Source organism: Tamandua tetradactyla, chromosome 7 (genome assembly GCF_023851605.1).
Source record: "Tamandua tetradactyla isolate mTamTet1 chromosome 7, mTamTet1.pri, whole genome shotgun sequence".
Classification (NCBI taxonomy): Eukaryota; Metazoa; Chordata; class Mammalia; order Pilosa; family Myrmecophagidae; genus Tamandua; species Tamandua tetradactyla.
In genome coordinates this window covers 91,469,201-91,486,349 of record NC_135333.1, presented here as the reverse complement: position 1 = coordinate 91,486,349, position 17,149 = coordinate 91,469,201, and the positions used below count along the sequence as shown (strand labels likewise).

Here is a 17,149-nt window from a genome sequence, read left to right as displayed (position 1 = left end):
ACGCTCTAAGTGTCCCCACCCCACCAGTCCCCAGCGTGTATACCTGCCCCACACCCCAAACCCCAGTGCAGCCCAACCCATCTCTCCTGCACCCCACTCAAGCACTACTTCCCCCTCCCTATTCCCTGCAGGCTGTTGCCAGTGCGTAAAGAATATGGGTGCTAATCACTATACCCAGGCTACCCCTGCCCCCCATCCATAGTGTCACAAAGAATCACCCTGGCCCCGTGAATTCTGCCCATTAGTTTATGGCACTCTTAGCCTCACGCATGTGCACAGCCCCCAATCACATACTTCAACTGTGGGGACTTCAGCCCAAATGTGGGTGTGACCTTCTGATTAGCTGGAGATGTGACTCCACCCATTCCAGGTGGGTCTTGATTAGTTTACTGGAGTACTTTAAAAGAGGAAACATTTTGGAGAGAGTAAAGCTGATGCAGATGCAAACAGCTGGAGAACAGAGACATAGATATTTGGAAATGCACAGAGTCCAGAAAACTTTAGCATGGGGCTTCCCATGAGATGTTAAGCAAGCCAGAATCTGGAGTGAGCCAAGGGGAGCCAAGAGATGAAAACCACACCTGGAGAAGCAAAGTGAGGAAACTTGCAGGAACAGAAGCTGAAAGAAATGGAGCCAGGGGACCAGCCACATGTCTTCCCAGATGACAGAGGTGTTCAGAAAAGCCATCAGCCTTTCTCGAGTGAAAGTGATCTCTTGTTGGTACCTTAATTTGGACACTTTCACTTCCTTATAACTGTAGACTTGTAACTTATTAAATTCCTTTTTTAAAAGCCATTCCATTTCTGATATATTGCATTCGGCAGCTTAACAAACTAAAACGGTGGGTAAAAGGCTCCACCCTAATTTCTAGTAAATGATAGATGCTTGATTCAAACCTTTGACCATTAATGTTCCTGATAGTGTAAAGAAATCACAGATTTGAGACATTCCTGGTATGAATTTTCCTGCTTTAAAAATTGAAGCTCTAAAATTGGAATTATGAAGTAACAGAAAGCATCACTATCTGAATTCTACTTACACAAAAGCAAATGGTTTTCAATGCCAATGTATGGGAAGATCACCACTGAAGATAGCTGAGCCTGGATCAGATTTACTTAATATAAAGCCAGATGTAAAGGAGGACTTCCAGGAAGGTGGCAGAAGAACATAGGCTGAGTTCAACCATGTTCAAAGAAACAACTAGAGAAGTAAAAGAAAAACAACTGGGCAGAAGTTCCAGATTACAAGTGACCAGAGAGGGTCTTCTACACTATATAGGGGGGTCCTGGATGAAAAAACAGAGAAATAGGGATGGAAAGAATGGGATGAGTGTGCTTACTCTTGACTCAACCTGGGACAAGAAGCAGCGTGGAGGAAAGAACAAGTTCAGAAGGAGCAGGGCACTCCTGCACTCCTGCCAGCTTCTGCAGCTAGCTTGGGAGATCTCCCTTTTCAGCACTGCAGCTGGAAGGTCGTGTGGGGAACCCAGAAGCCAGCAGACTTTGTTCACCTGCACACAGAGTCCATCCAGGAAGTACACACTGCCTGCCCCCAAACTTGTTGTGGGCACATGGCTTTTGGCAGAGAACAGGGGACCCTCCTTTTGACAGGAGGGGGAGAAACAGAGTGGAGGTAGTCTGACAAAATTGGCCGGCAAAAGAGACTCACTGAGTCCTGCTACAGCATCCCTTTCCCCATGGACATCTGGAGCCCTCAGGCATGCATAAGCAGAGAGGCACAGGGGAGAAAGTGAGCCAAGCTGTACCACACCACCAGGCTTTTCCAGGTTGGCTGAGGACAGGGGCAGTTGAAATACTCAGTCCCATAGACCAAAGTCATCCCAAGCAGGAGCTGAGCAACCACCAGACCCATTGGGCCTACAAGCAGATTCTCCACCAAATACACACTGCCCACCTACAAGCTCGGGGGATGGCAGCTTTCAGTGTGCACTGAGACCAGCCTCCTTGGCCAGAACTGCAGAGTCTCCTCCAGCTCAGACAGCAACCGCAGTTCACGAGAGGCACGCCTGAGGGGAATAGGTGGTCCATGAGTGCCAACTGTTGAAAGATATTAAGAGTGCAGTCTGGCAAACTGCCTATCTGCCTAACTTTCAATAGATCTTCAAATAGAATTGCATCTCCTGCTTGAGATCAAGGCCTTGATTTGGTGGGGAATTACTAGCATACAAATAGAAAAAGGAGACCTTTGATGCAAACCCAAACAAATATAATACCTTAGGAGAATGAGCGAAATCAACTTTCAAAATAACCTTATGAAGACAACCAAATGTCCTGAAGGCACCAAAAAACAACAAAGCACATAAAGATGCAGGTAGATATGGTCCAGTCAAAAGACAAAAAAAAAAAAAACCAGTGGAAGACCTAAAGAATTTGGAATGACTAATCAAAGATGTTCACACAACTCTCCTAAATAAATTCAATGGGTTGGCTAATGACACAAAGGATATCAAGAAGACACTAGAAGAACAGAAAGAAGAATTTGAAAGAATAAATAGAAAAATGGCAGCTCTCACAGACATAAAGGATACTGCAGACCAAATTAAAAATAAACTAGAGACACAGAACAGCAGAACTGAAGAGGCAGAAGAAAGAATAAGCAAAACTGGAAACAGTAAAATTGAATTCAAACACACAAAAGAACAAATGGCAAAAAAAAATGGAAAAACTGGAATTGAATCTCAGGAAAATAATAGATAACATGAAGTGCACAAATATAAGAATCACTGGTGTCCCAGAAGAAGAAGAGTAAAGGGCTAGGAAGATTAGTTGAGGAGATAATGGGGAAAACTTCCCAACCCTTATAAAATAGATAAATATGTAAATCAAAGAAGCCTAACAACCCCTACTAGAATAAATCCTAATAAACCCACTTCAGGAAACTTAATAATCAGACTCTCAAATGCTGAAGAGGAGCAGAAAGCACTGGAAGTGGAAAAAGAAAAGTGAGTCAACAAATACAACAGGGAAGCCACATAAGACTAAGGTGAGACTACTCAACAGGCACCAAGAAAGCAGTGGTATGTAAATAAGATTCAAAAAGAGCAAGACTTCCAGGCAAGAATTCTTTATCCAGCAAAGTTTTCTTCAAAAGTGAGGGACAGATTATAATTTTCACAGAAAACAAATGCTGAGAGAATTTGTTAATAAGAGATCTGCTCTACAAGAAATACTAAAGGAAGTTCTGTCAGGTGAAAAAAAAGACAGCAAAGAAACGTGTGGAGGAGGCACAAAACTGAAGAGTATTAATAAGGGTAACTTATAGGAAAAAAGAGAGAGAGAGAAAAGAATACACAGAGCTGACTAATAAAAACAAAAGGATAAAATGGTAGATTTAAGAACTGCCTTTACAGTAATATAGTTGTTCTAGTTTGCTAGCAGCCGGAATGCAATATACCAGAAAAAGAATGCCTTTTAAAAGTGGGAATTTAATAAATTGCTAGTTTACAGTTCTAAGACCAAGAAAATGTTCCAGTTAAAACAAGGCTATAGAAACGTCCAATCTAAGGCATCCAGGGAAAGGTACCTTGGTTCAAGAAGGCCGATGAAGTTCAGGTTTTCTCTCTCAAATGGAAGAGCACTTGGTGAACACAGTCAGAGTTTCTCTCTCATCTGGAAAGCACATGGTGAACACAGTCAGGGTTCTTCTCTCATCTGGAAGGGTACATGGTGAACACGGCATCATGTGCTAGTTTCTTCTCCTGGCTTCCTGTTTCATGAAGCTTCCCAGGAGGCATTTTCCTTCTTCATCTCTAAAGGTTGCTAGCTGGTGAACGCTGCTTCTTTTGGCTATGTTGGTCTGCTCTGCTCTCTCTGAATCTCTTTCTTTCTCCAAAATGTTTCCTCTTTTATAGGACTCCAGAAACTAATCAAGACCCACCCAAATGGGTAGAGACACACCTCAACCTAATCCAGTTTAACTACTACTCTTGATTAAATCACATCTCCGGGGAGATGATCTAATAACAGTTTCAAACATACAATACGGAATAGGGATTAGAAGAAACGGCTGCCTTTACAAAATGGGATTAGGAGTAAAGCATGGCTTTTCTAGGGTACATACATCATTTCAAACCAGCACAGGCTTTATACTAAAGGACTAAACTCACCAATTAAAAGATAGAGATTAGCAGAATGGATTTAAGAATATGATCCATCTATATGCTGATTACAAGAGACTCATCTGGACCCAAGGATATAAAGAGAACGAAACTGAAAGAATGGAAAAAGTTGTTCCATGCAAGCTGCAACCAAAAGAAAGCTAGACTAACTATACTGATATCAGACAAAATAGACTTTAAGTGTAAAGATGTCATAAAAGAAAAGAAGTATACAACATATTAACAAAACAGATAATTCACCAAGAAGAAATAATAATCATAATGTTTATGATACCAACCAAGGAGTTCCAAAGTACATGAGACAAAAATTGGCAAAACTGATGGAAGCAATAGATGTTTCAACAATAAAAGTGGGAGACGTCAATAAACCACTCTCCTCTACAGATAGAACAACCAGACAAAGGATCAATAAGGAAATAGAGAACCTAAACAATGTGATAAATGAATTAGACCTAACAGACATATATAGATCATTAAGTCCAAAACACCAGGTTACACATTCTTCTCTAGTGCTCATGGAACCTTCTCCAGGATAGATCATATGCTGGGGCACAAAACAGAATGTAACAAATTTCAAAAGAGTAAAATTATTCAAAGCACCTTCTCTGACCACAACAGAATGAAGTTGGAAATCAAAAACCACAAAAAAACCAGAACTTTCACAAATATATGGATATAAAATAACACCTCTTAAATAATGGGTCAAAGAAGAAATTGCTAGAGAATTCAGTAAATATCTGAAGACAAATGAAAATGAGAATACAACATATCAGAATTTATGGGATGCATCAAAGGCAGTGTTAGGAGGGAAATATATTGCCCTAAATGCCTATATTAAAAAAGAATTAAAAAAAAAAAAAGAATAAAGAGCAAAACTGTTCTTAACTGCTTAACTACAGTTAAGGATTTCACTTTTCACCTGGATGAACTAGAGAAAGGACAGCAAACTATCCCCAAGACAAACAAAAGAAGAGAAAGACTAAAGTCAAATTAAATGAATTGTGAACAAAAAAGAAAAAAAATAGAAAGAATCAATAAACCCATAAGTTGGTTCTTTGAGAAAATCTATCAATTGATGGACCCCTGGCAAGGGTAAAAAAGAAAAAAAGAGAGAGGACACAAATAAACAAGATCAGAAATGAGAGTTGGATTATTACAATGGACACTGAAGAAATTCTTACAAATCATAAGAGGATACTATAAACAACTATATGTCAACAAACTAGACAACTTAGATGAAATGGACAAATTCCTAGAAACACACAAAAAAGCTATACTAACTGAAGAAGAAATAGAAGATTCCATCAAACCAATCACAAATAAAGTTATTCAATCAGTGATCAAATAAATTCCCACAAAGAAAAGCCAAGGGCAAAATGGCTTTAGAGGGGAATTTTACTAAACATTCCAAAAAGACCTAAGGACAATCCTGCTCAAACTCTTCAAAAAAAAAAATGAAGAAAAAGGAACACTACTAACTCATTTTATGAAGCTAAATAACAGCACTCTAATAGCAAAAGCAGATAATAACTTGTCATGGTTAGGGACAGGTGTCAACTTGGCCAAGTTGTGGTACCTGTTCATCTGATTGGGCAAGCGCTGGCCTGTCTGTTGCAATGAGGACATTTCCTAGGATTAGGTCATGATCACGTCAGCTACATCCACAGCTGATTCCATTTGTAATCAGCCAAAGGGGAGTGTCTTCTGCAATTAGTGATGCTAAATCCAATCATGGGAAGCCTTTTAAGGAGGACTCAGAGGAGACAGGTCCCATTCCTGCTTTGGCTGGTGAGCCTCTCCTGTGGAGTTCGTCCAGGCCATACACTGGAGTCATCGGCTTCGCAGCCTGCCCTGTGGATTTTGGACTCTGCGTTCCTACGGTCACATGAGACACTTCCATAAATTTTATATTTGCAAGTGTTCCCTGTTGGTTCTGTTTCTCTAGAGAACCCTAACTAATATATCTTGGTACCAGGAGTGGTTCTTAAGGAACAGAATCTTAAAAATGGGTTTTTATGAATGGTTTTCTACTCTGACTGGGCTCAGAGACACTAAGGACTCTGATTTCCGTAATCAGAATGACACTCCCAATCCATGGACTGAGTTGGCAAAGGAGATAGTCAAAATATCATCATTCGATTCTCCTAATGCTTCGCTTGTACGAAGCCAGACTCTGGGGGATAATGTTTTTGACACCTTTACAGAGTTTTGTAGGAACAAGAGTTATAGAGATGTTGGTTGGTTGTTGTTAGATACACTGTCTACATTAAAGGGTGAAAGGGATGGGCTTAAGGCTTCAAACAAGAAGCTTAAGTGCCGTCTGAAAGATGTAGAGGTTTCTATGAGTATCCTGAAGGAAAATTTTATTTCCTGTAGCCGTAGACTTGAGATCTCTGAAAATCAGACTCAGAATCTTATTGTTAGAGTAGCAACTTTACAACGTAAACTGAAATCTCAGTCTTGCATGGTGTCTGCCGTTAAAGTGAGGGCATTGATTGGAAAGGAGTGGGACCCTGAAAAATGGGATGGTGACATATGGATTGATAATGATGTTGGGGGTGAGGTTGAAACCCTAGACCATGCTGAGCCTTCTTTAGATAACCCTGTAATAATCTGCCCTGAGGACATAGCCGCCCCACCTCTAGCCTGCCTTGAGGAATTGGCCACCCAACCTCCTCCTGAAGGGATTAGCCCTAGAGTTATTAATCCTGTTTCACCAGATGAAACTGCAAATGAAAGCCCTGAAGCAAATGGCTTGGAAGATATTTCTAATTCTTTTCATGACCCACCCCCACCACCCCTCATTTCTTCTAGACCTATAACTAGACTAAAGTCCCAACAGGCCCCTAAAGGTGAGGTACAAAGTATCACACATGAGGAGGTACGTTATACTCCAAAAGAACTGTGTGAGTTTTCCAATTTATATAGACAGAAATCAGGGGAATATGTGTGGCAATGGATTTTAAGAGTGTGGGATAATGGTGGGAGGAATATAAGGCTGGATCAGGCTGAATTTATTGATATGGGCCCACTAAGCAGAGATTCTGCATCCAATGTTATAGCTAGAGCAGTTAGAAAAGGTGTTAACAGCTTGTTTGGGTGGTTGGTTGAAACATGGATCAAAAGGTGGCCAACATTACCTGAGGTTGAAATGCCAGAACTGCCCTGGTATAATGTAGATGAGGGGATCCAGAGGCTTAGAGAGATTGGGATGTTAGAGTGGATTTATCATGCAAAGCCTGCTCTTACACCCCAGGAATGTCCAGAGGATGCACCTTTTACCAGAACAGTGAGAAATAAATTTGTGAGACTAGCACCATCATCCCTCAAGAGCTCTGTGGTTGCACTTCTCTGTAGGTCAGATATTACTGTAGGAACTGCTGTCACTGAGCTGGAATCCTTAAACACAATGGGGATGACAGGATCCCGAGTTGGCAGAAGCCAGGTGGCAGCACTTAATCACCAAAGACAGGGTAGACGTGGGTATTATAATAGACAACAAACTCAAAGGAGGCATCAAAATTATATGACACACAGAGATTTGTGGCATTGGCTAGTAAATCATGAGGTGCCTAGAAATACAATAGAAGGGCAGCCTACTAAATTCTTGTTGGAGCTGTATAAACAAAAGAGTTCTAGGTCAAGGGAACAGAAGTCTAACCTGAATTACAAAAACACAGAGTCACGGCCCCTTAACCAATTTCCAGACTTGAAACAGTTTACAGACCCTGAGCCCCTTGAATGAAGGGGAGGCCAGGTCCCTATGGGGAAGAAACCTGTTACACTGCCACAAATTTATACTGTTAACCTTCCTCTAAGTCTTCCCCAAGGAGACCGACAGCCTTTTACCAGGGTAACTGTGCATTGGGGAAAAGGAAATGATCAGATATTTCGGGGATTATTAGACACTGGTTCAGAAGTGACATTAATTCCAGGGGACCCAAAACGTCACTCTGGACCACCAGTCAGAGTGGGGGCTTATGGAGGCCAGGTGATCAATGGAGTTTTAGCTCAGGTCCGTCTCACAGTGGGTCCAGTGGGCCCCCGGACCCATCCTGTAGTTATTTCCCCAGTTCCAGAATGTATAATTGGCATAGACATACTGAGCAACTGGCAGAATCCCCACGTTGGTTCTCTAACTCGTGTAGTGAGGGCTATTATGGTGGGAAAGGCCAAGTGGAAGCCACTAGAACTGCCCCTACCAAGCAAAATAGTAAATCAAAAGCAATACCGTATTCCTGGAGGGATTGCAGAGATTACTGCCACTCTTAAGGACTTGAAAGATGCAGGGGTGGTGATTCCCACCACATCCCCATTCAACTCTCCTATTTGGCCTGTGCAGAAAACAGATGGGTCTTGGAGAATGACAGTGGATTATCGTAAACTCAACCAGGTGGTAACTCCAATTGCAGCTACTGTTCCAGATGTAGTATCATTGCTTGAGCAAATCAATACATCCCCTGGTACCTGGTATGCAGCTATTGATCTGGCAAATGCTTTTTTCTCAATAGCTATTAGTAAAGAGCACCAGAAACAGTTTGCTTTCAGCTGGCAAGGTCAGCAATATACTTTCACTGTCCTACCTCAGGGGTATATCAACTCTCCAGCCCTATGTCATAATCTTGTTCGCAGAGACCTTGATCGTTTCTGCCTCCCACAAGACATCACACTGGTCCATTATATTGATGATATCATGTTGATTGGACCTAGTGAGCAAGAAGTAGCAACTACTCTAGATTTACTGGTAAGGCATTTGCGTGTCAGAGGATGGGAGATAAATCCAACAAAAATACAGGGGCCTTCCACCTCAGTAAAATTTCTAGGTGTCCAGTGGTGTGGGGCATGTCGAGATATCCCTTCTAAGGTGAAGGATAAATTCCTGCATCTGGCCCCTCCCACAACCAAAAAAGAGGCACAACGCCTAGTGGGTCTTTTTGGATTTTGGTGACAACATATTCCTCATTTGGGTGTGCTACTCCGGCCCATTTATTGAGTGACCAGAAAAGCTGCTAATTTTGAGTGGGGACCTGAACAAGAGGAGGCTCTGCGACAGGTCCAGGCTGCTGTGCAAGCTGCTCTGCCACTTGGGCCATATGATCCAGCAGATCCAATGGTGCTGGAAGTGTCAGTGGCAAATAGAGATGCTGTCTGGAGCCTTTGGCAGGCCCCTATAGGAGAATCACAAGGCAGACCCTTAGGATTTTGGAGCAAAGCCTTACCATCTGCTGCAGATAACTACTCTCCTTTTGAGAAACAGCTTTTGGCCTGCTACTGGGCCTTAGTAGAGACTGAACGCTTAACCATGGGCCACCAAGTTACCATGAGACCTGAGTTGCCTATCATGAGTTGGGTGTTGTCTGACCCACCAAGCCATAAAGTTGGGCGTGCACAGCAGCACTCTATTGTAAAGTGGAAATGGTATATACGAGATAGAGCCAGAGCAGGTCCTGAAGGCACAAGTAAGTTACATGAAGAAGTGGCACAAATGCCCATGGTTTCCACTCCTGCTGCCACATTACCTTCTCTTTCCCAGACCAGAGCTATGGCCTCTTGGGGAGTTCCTTACAGTGAATTGACTGAGGAAGAGAAAACTCGGGCCTGGTTTACAGATGGCTCAGCACGATATGCAGGTACCACCCGAAAGTGGACAGCTGCAGCATTACAACCCCTTTCTGGGGTGTCCTTAAAGGACAGTGGTGAGGGGAAATCCTCCCAGTGGGCAGAACTTCGAGCAGTGCACCTGGTTGTTCATTTTGCTTGGAAGGAAAACTGGCCAGAGGTGCATTTGTATACTGACTCATGGGCTGTTGCTAATGGTTTGGCTGGATGGTCAGGGACTTGGAAAGACCATAATTGGAAAATTGGTGACAAAGAGGTCTGGGGAAGAAGTATGTGTATAGACCTTTCTGAGTGGGCTAAAAACATGAAGATATTTGTGTCCCATGTGAATGCACACCAGAGGGTGACTTCAGCAGAGGAAGATTTTAATAATCAAGTGGATAAGATGACCCGTTCTATGGATACCAGTCAGCCTCTTTCCCCAGCAACTCCTGTTATTGCCCAATGGGCTCATGAACAAAGTGGTCATGGTGGTAGGGATGGAGGTTATGCATGGGCTCAGCAACATGGACTTCCACTCACCAAGGCTGACCTGGCTACAGCCACTGCTGAGTGCCCAATCTGCCAGCAGCAGAGACCCACACTCAGCCCCCGATATGGCACCATTCCCCGAGGTGACCAGCCAGCTACATGGTGGCAGGTTGATTACATTGGACCACTCCCTTCATGGAAGGGGCAGCGATTTGTTCTAACTGGAATAGACACATACTCTGGATATGGGTTTGCTTTCCCTGCACGCAATGCTTCTGCCAAAACTACTATCCGTGGGCTTACAGAATGCCTTATCCATCGTCATGGTATTCCACATAGCATTGCTTCGGATCAAGGAACACACTTCACAGCAAATGAAGTGCGGGAATGGACACATGCTCATGGAATTCTCTGGTCTTACCATGTTCCCCATCATCCAGAAGCTGCTGGATAGAACGGTGGAATGGCCTTTTGAAAACTCAATTACGGTGCCAACTAGGTGGCAAAAACTTGAAAGGCTGGGGTAATGTTCTCCAGGAAGCTGTGTATGCTCTGAATCAGCGTCCACTGTATGGTGCTGTTTCTCCCATAGCCAGGATCCATGGGTCCAGGAACCAAGGGGTGGAAATGGGTGTGGTGCCACTCACTATTACTCCTAGTGATCCACTAGGAAAATTTTTGCTTCCTGTCCCTGCTACCCTGAGTTCTGCTGGTCTACAGGTTTTAGTTCCAAAACGGGGTGTGCTTTCTCCAGGAGAAACAACAGTGATACCACTGAACTGGAAGTTAAGATTGCCACCTGGCCACTTTGGGCTACTTATGCCTCTGGATCAACACACCAAGAAGGGGATTACATTATTGTCTGGGGTAATTGACCCTGACTATCAGAAGGAAGTAGGACTGCAACTACATAATGAAGAGTTTTCTTGGAATATAGGAGATCCCCTGGGGCGTCTATTAGTACTACCATGCCCTGTGATTAAAATCAATGGAAAACTGCAACAACACAATCCAGGCAGGACCACTAATGGCTCTGAGACTTCAGGAATGAAGGTTTGGGTCACCCCACCAGGCAAAGAACCACGGCCAGCTGAAGTGCTTGCTGAGGGGAAAGGGAACATGGAATGGGTAGTGGAAGAAGGTAGTGATAAATATGAACTTCGACCACGTGATCAGTTACAGAAACGAGGACTGTAATGCTGTTTTGTTTTTGTTATACTATTTAAGTTGTAAGTTATCAAGTTTAAGAATGAATGTTGCCCAAGGATTTGCATGCTATTCTGGAGAGATTTAATGTGTTTCCAGTTATATGCAGGACAGTTGAGTATTGTCAGGTAAAAGAAAAAATGTGTGCTTATTTGTTTTCATTTGGAAATTAAGTATGGTCTAAGGTGATATATATATATATATGTGCCAAGTTGACAAGGGGTGGACTGTCATGGTTAGGGACAGGTGTCAACTTGGCCAAGTTGTGGTACCTGTTCATCTGATTGGGCAAGTGCTGGCCTGTCTGTTGCAATGAGGACATTTCATAGGATTAGGTCATGATCACGTCAGCTACATCCACAGCTGATTCCATTTGTAATCAGCCAAAGGGGAGTGTCTTCTGCAATTAGTGATTGCTAAACCCAATCACGGGAAGCCTTTTAAGGAGGACTCAGAGGAGACAGGTTGCATTCCTGCTTTGGCTGGTGAGCCTCTCCTGTGGAGTTCATCCAGGCCATCCATTGGAGTCATCGGCTTCGCAGCCTGCCCTGTGGATTTTGGACTCTGCATTCCTACGGTCACGTGAGACACTTTCATAAATTTTATATTTGCAAGTGTTCCCTGTTGGTTCTGTTTCTCTAGAGAACCCTAACTAATACATAACTTTAAAAGAAAGGAAAACTATAGGCCAATCTCCCTAATGAATGTAGACGCAAAAATTAACAAAATATTTACAAATCAAATCCAATGATACATGAAAAGAACTGTACACCATGACCAAGTGGGGTTTATACCAGGCATGCGAGGGGGGCTCAACACAAGGCACACAAGGGGGGCTCAATCAATATAATACAAAACAACAAAACAACGGGAAAATCACATGATTATTCTGATTGACACTGAACAAGCATTTGACAAAATTCAGCATCCTTTTCTGATAAAAATACTTCAAATGGTAGGAATCAAAGTTAACTTCCTCAATATGATAAAGGGCATTATATGATAAACTGACAGGCAGCATCATACTTAATGGTGAGAAACTGAAAGCATTTCCCCTAAGATTAGAAATGAGACATAGATGCCCACTGTAACTACTAGTGCCAGTTTGAATCTGTGGTGGACCCCGAAAAGCTATGTCCTTGAATCCTCATTCAATATTGCTGGCTGGGAGCATTGTGTTTGTTCCCATGGAGATGTAACCCACTCAACTGTGGGTGGTAATTTTGATCAGATAGCTTCCATGGAGTTGTGACTTCACCCATTAATCCTTTAAAAGAGGAAGCATCTAGGAGAGAGTACCTTTTTTAGAGCCACAAAAAGCCACAGAAGAACACCACAAGACCACAAACCAAAGAGCCCACCAGTCAGCAACTTTTGGAGACGAAGAAGGAAAATGCCTCCTGTGGAGGTTAACACAAGGCTTGGAGAGAAAGCCAGCAGATGCCACCATATTCACCATGTGCCCTTCCAGCTGAGAGAAATGCTGAATGTCATCGGCCTTCTTGAACCAAGGTATCCCTGGATGCATCAGACTGTACATTTTTTTTTTTTTAACATGGGCAGGCACCGGAAATTGAACCCGGGTCCTCTAGCATGGCAGGCAAGCATTCTTGCCTGCTGAGCCACCATGGCCCACCCTAGACTGTACATTTCTAAAGACTTGCTTTAACTGGGTCATTTTCATGGCCTCAGAACTGTCAAGAAGCAACTTGTTAAATTCCCTTTTTTAAAAAGCCATTCCATTTCTGGTATATTGCATTCCAGCAGCTAGCAAACTAGAACAGATTTCGGTACCAGGAGTGAGGTACTGCTGTGGGTTTGTAAATACCAGTTATGTTGGAATGGCTTTTTAAATGGATAAAGGGAAGATTTTGGAGGAGTTGCGAGGAGCTTGATAAGAGAAGGCCTAGAATGCTTTGAAGAGACTTTTGGTAGAAACATGGACTCTAAAGACACTTTTGATAAAGGCTTAGAGAGAAATGAGGCACATGTTATTGTAAACTGGAAGGAAGTCAATCCTTGTTTTAAAATCACAGATACTCTGGTAAAATTGACTAATGGCTTTGGCTGGAAGGCAGATTTTAAAAGCCATGAACTTGAATATTTTGCAGAAGAGATTTCCAAATTAAATGTGGAAAGCACAGCCTGATTTCTCCTCACTATAAGTGAAATGCGACAGAAAAGAGATAAGCTGAGAACTGAACTCTTGGGTGCAAAGAATGCAGAAACTGATGTTCTGGAAAATTCTGGGCTTCCAGGAAGGGAAACTCCAGAGAATAGTGCCCCATATGAGGATTTAACCAAATGTGGAAGCTGACAGAAATTTCAGAAAAAGCCAGGATTGGACATGGAGTTAACTAGGAAAGACTTGTAGGAAATCCTCAGGACTGATGGGCATGATCTGAGGCTACTGCATAGAAAGCCAATGAGAGTGTCAGGGGATCTGTATAAAGACAACCACTGCCAGCTGAGACTGAGAGGGACAGAGAAGGGACACATTGGAGGAAAAATAAATTCAGAGGCAGAACCATAAAGGCTGAGGTCTGAAGTCAAGTAGCCTTGAACCATGAGAGGAGACCCACCCAAACACATGAAGAGGATGAGTTTGCCCCAGAGGAACAGGATGGGCCTTCCACCTCACTGCAGTGAAAGAGTTAGGCCACCTCAGGCCTTGGAGAGGGTAAAGCACATTCTCTGGGGTTTGAGGAGAGCCTGACTGCCACCACATGGAGGGGTTGAGTGTGCACCCCAGAGATGGCAGAGAGACAAGGTACAGCCCCAATCTTTGGAGAGGGTGGAGTCAAGAAAAACGTGATCTCCCCAATGTTCTCCAAGGTTGCATTCGGAGAGAGGAAGGCCACCATGTAGGCCCTTGGAAAGGATTTTCTAAAACCCCAAAGATAAATGACTCTCAGACTTTGAAATCTAATGGACTTTGCCCTGCAGGTTTTCAAAATTGCTTGGGTCCTGTGACCCCTGTGTGGCTTCCAGTTCCTCCCTATGGAAATGGGTATATGTATCCTATGACTGTTCCTCCTATGCATGTTGGCAGCAAATAACGTGTTCAGAGTTTTACAGGTCCAAAGGCAGGCGAGAATTTCGCCTTAGGGCAGACCATGCCTGTGATCGACTCTGATGAGATTTTATACTGTTTCTGACTTTAAATTGTATTTGTATTGTTACTGAAATGGTTTAAGTCTTTCTGATATTGTTATGGAATGAATGTATTTTGCATTTGGAAAGAACATAACTTTTTGGGGTCCAAAGGGTGGAATGTGCTGGTTTGAATCTGTGGTGGACCCCAGAAAAGCAATGTCCTTTAATCCTCATTCAATATTGTTGGCTGGGAGAATTCTGATTGTTCCCATGGAGATGTGACCCATCCAATTGTGGGGGGTAACTTTTGATCAGATAGCTTTCATGGAGTTGTGACTCCACCCATTAATCCATTAAAAGAGGAAACATTTGGGAGAGTCCTTTTTTAGAGCCACGAGAAAGCCACAGCAGAATGCTGAAGAACCATGAAGGAGAGAGTCCACCAGTCAGCAACTTTTGAAGATGAAAAAGGAAAATGCCTCCCGGGGAGCTTCCTGAAACAAGAAGCCAGGAGTGAAAGCCAGTGGACTTCATCATGTGCCCTTCCAGCTAAGAGAGATATCTCGGCCTTCTTGAATGAAGGTATCTTTCCCTGGATGCATTGGATTGGACTCTTCTATAGACTTGCTTTAATTGGGTTATTTTCATGGCCTTAGAACTGTAAAGTAACAACTTATTAAATTCCCCTTTTTAAAAGCTGTTCCATTTCTGTTATATTGCATTCTGGCAGCTTACAAACTAGAACACTACTATTATTCAACATTGTATTAGAAGTTCTAGCTAGGGCAATAAAACAAGAAAAAGAAATGAAAGGCATCCAAATCAGAAAGGAAGAAATAAAATTCTCATTATTTGCAGATGGCATGATTCTATATTTGTAAAATCCTGAGAAATCTATAACAAAGCTACCTAACAAATTCCGCAAAGTGGCAGGATACAAGATTAAGGTGTGAAAATAAGTAATGTTTCCATACTCAAGTAATGACCTAAATGAGGAGACAATTAAGGAAAAAATCCATTCAAGATATCAAGCAAAAGAATCAATTATATAAGAATAAACTTAACCAGGGATGTAAAGGACCTATACACAGAAAACTACAAAACATTGCTAAAAGAAATCAAAGAAGATCTAAGTAGGTGAAAAGACATTCCATGCACATGGATAGGAAGATTAACTGTCATTAAGATATCAGTTCTACCCAAATTGATTTATAGATTCAATCTAATACTGATAAAAATTACAGCAACCTACTTTGAAGGCTAGAAATCTAGTTAACAAATTTATTTGGGAGGGAAAGAGACCTCAAATAGCCAAAATATGCTAAAAAAAAAAAAACAACAACAACAACAACAACCACCACCAAAGTGCAAGGACTAACACTTTCTAATATCAAAGCTTATTATAAAGCTACAGTGGTCAAAACAGCATGATACTGGTACAAAGCAGACATACTGATCAATGGAATCAAATTGAGTGCAGAAACAGACCACAAAATCAATCGTCAACTGACCTTCAAAAGGCCCCCAAATCAAATAAACTAGAACAGAATAGTCTTTTCAATAAATAGGCCTGGGAGAACTGGCATCAACAGCCAAAAGAATTAAAGAGGACCCCTACCTTACACCCTATACAAAAATTAACTCAAAGCAGATCAAAGACTTAAATTTAAGAGCCAGTATCATAAAATTTCTAGAAGAAAACAGAGGGAAACATCTTCAAGACCTAGGAATAAGAAGTAGCTTCTTAAAGCACAAGCAACAAAAAGAAAAAATAGATAAATGGGAACTCCTCAAAATTAAATGCTTGTGCACCTCAAAGAACTTTGTCAAAAAAATGAAGAAGCAGTCAAATCAATGGGAGAAAATTTTGGAAACCACATATTGGATAAGGATCTGATATCCAGTACATATAAAGAAACCATACAACTCAACAACAAAAGAACAAACAACTCAAACATAAAATGGGCTAAAGACAGGAATAGACACATTTCCAAAGAGCAAATACAAATGGTTAAAAAACATTGAGATGTTCATCTTCATTAGCTCTAAGGGAAAATGCAAATCAAAACTATAATGAGATATCAACTTACACCTATGAGAACAGCTGCTATTAAACAAAGAGTAAATTACAGCTGTTGGAGTAGATGCAGAGAAATTGGGACATTTATTCATCACCGGTATGAACATATAATGGTACAGCCACTGTGGAAAACAGTTTTCAGTTCCTCAGAAAACTAAATATCAAAGCTTGTCCTATGACAGGCAATACCACTACCAATAGGTAAATACCCAGAAGAGTTGAAAGCAGTGACACAAACAGACATTTGCACACTTCTAGTCATAGTGGCATTATTTACAATTGCCAAAAGATGGAAACAATCCAACTGCAATTCAACAGACAAGCAGATAAACAAAATGTGGTATATACATACAATGGAATATTATGCAGCAGTAAGATGAAATGAGTTCCTGAAGCATATGACAACATGGATAAACGAGGACATAATGATGAGTGAAACAAGTCAGATGCTAAAGAATAGATACTGTAAGATTTCACTAATATGACCCTGGTAAAGGTAAATTCAAGTCTTATAATGTAGAATAGGGGGGACGGGGAG

The 17,149-nt window shown here is 41.9% G+C and overlaps 1 protein-coding gene across 12 annotated transcripts in view; it reads right to left on the bottom strand.

Moving 5' to 3' along the window:
- CCDC91 (coiled-coil domain containing 91) overlaps positions 1-17,149 on the bottom strand; it is a 548,164-nt gene that overhangs the window by 444,964 nt on the left and 86,051 nt on the right. Inside the window, exon 1 of one of the 12 annotated variants that reach the window (XM_077170412.1) lies at positions 3,545-3,630. The exons of the other annotated variants lie outside the window; for them this stretch is intronic. The gene's annotated coding sequence lies outside the window, so the exon portion shown is untranslated. Of the gene's footprint in view, positions 1-3,544; positions 3,631-17,149 lie in introns of those variants that run through there. 12 annotated transcript variants of the gene reach the window in all.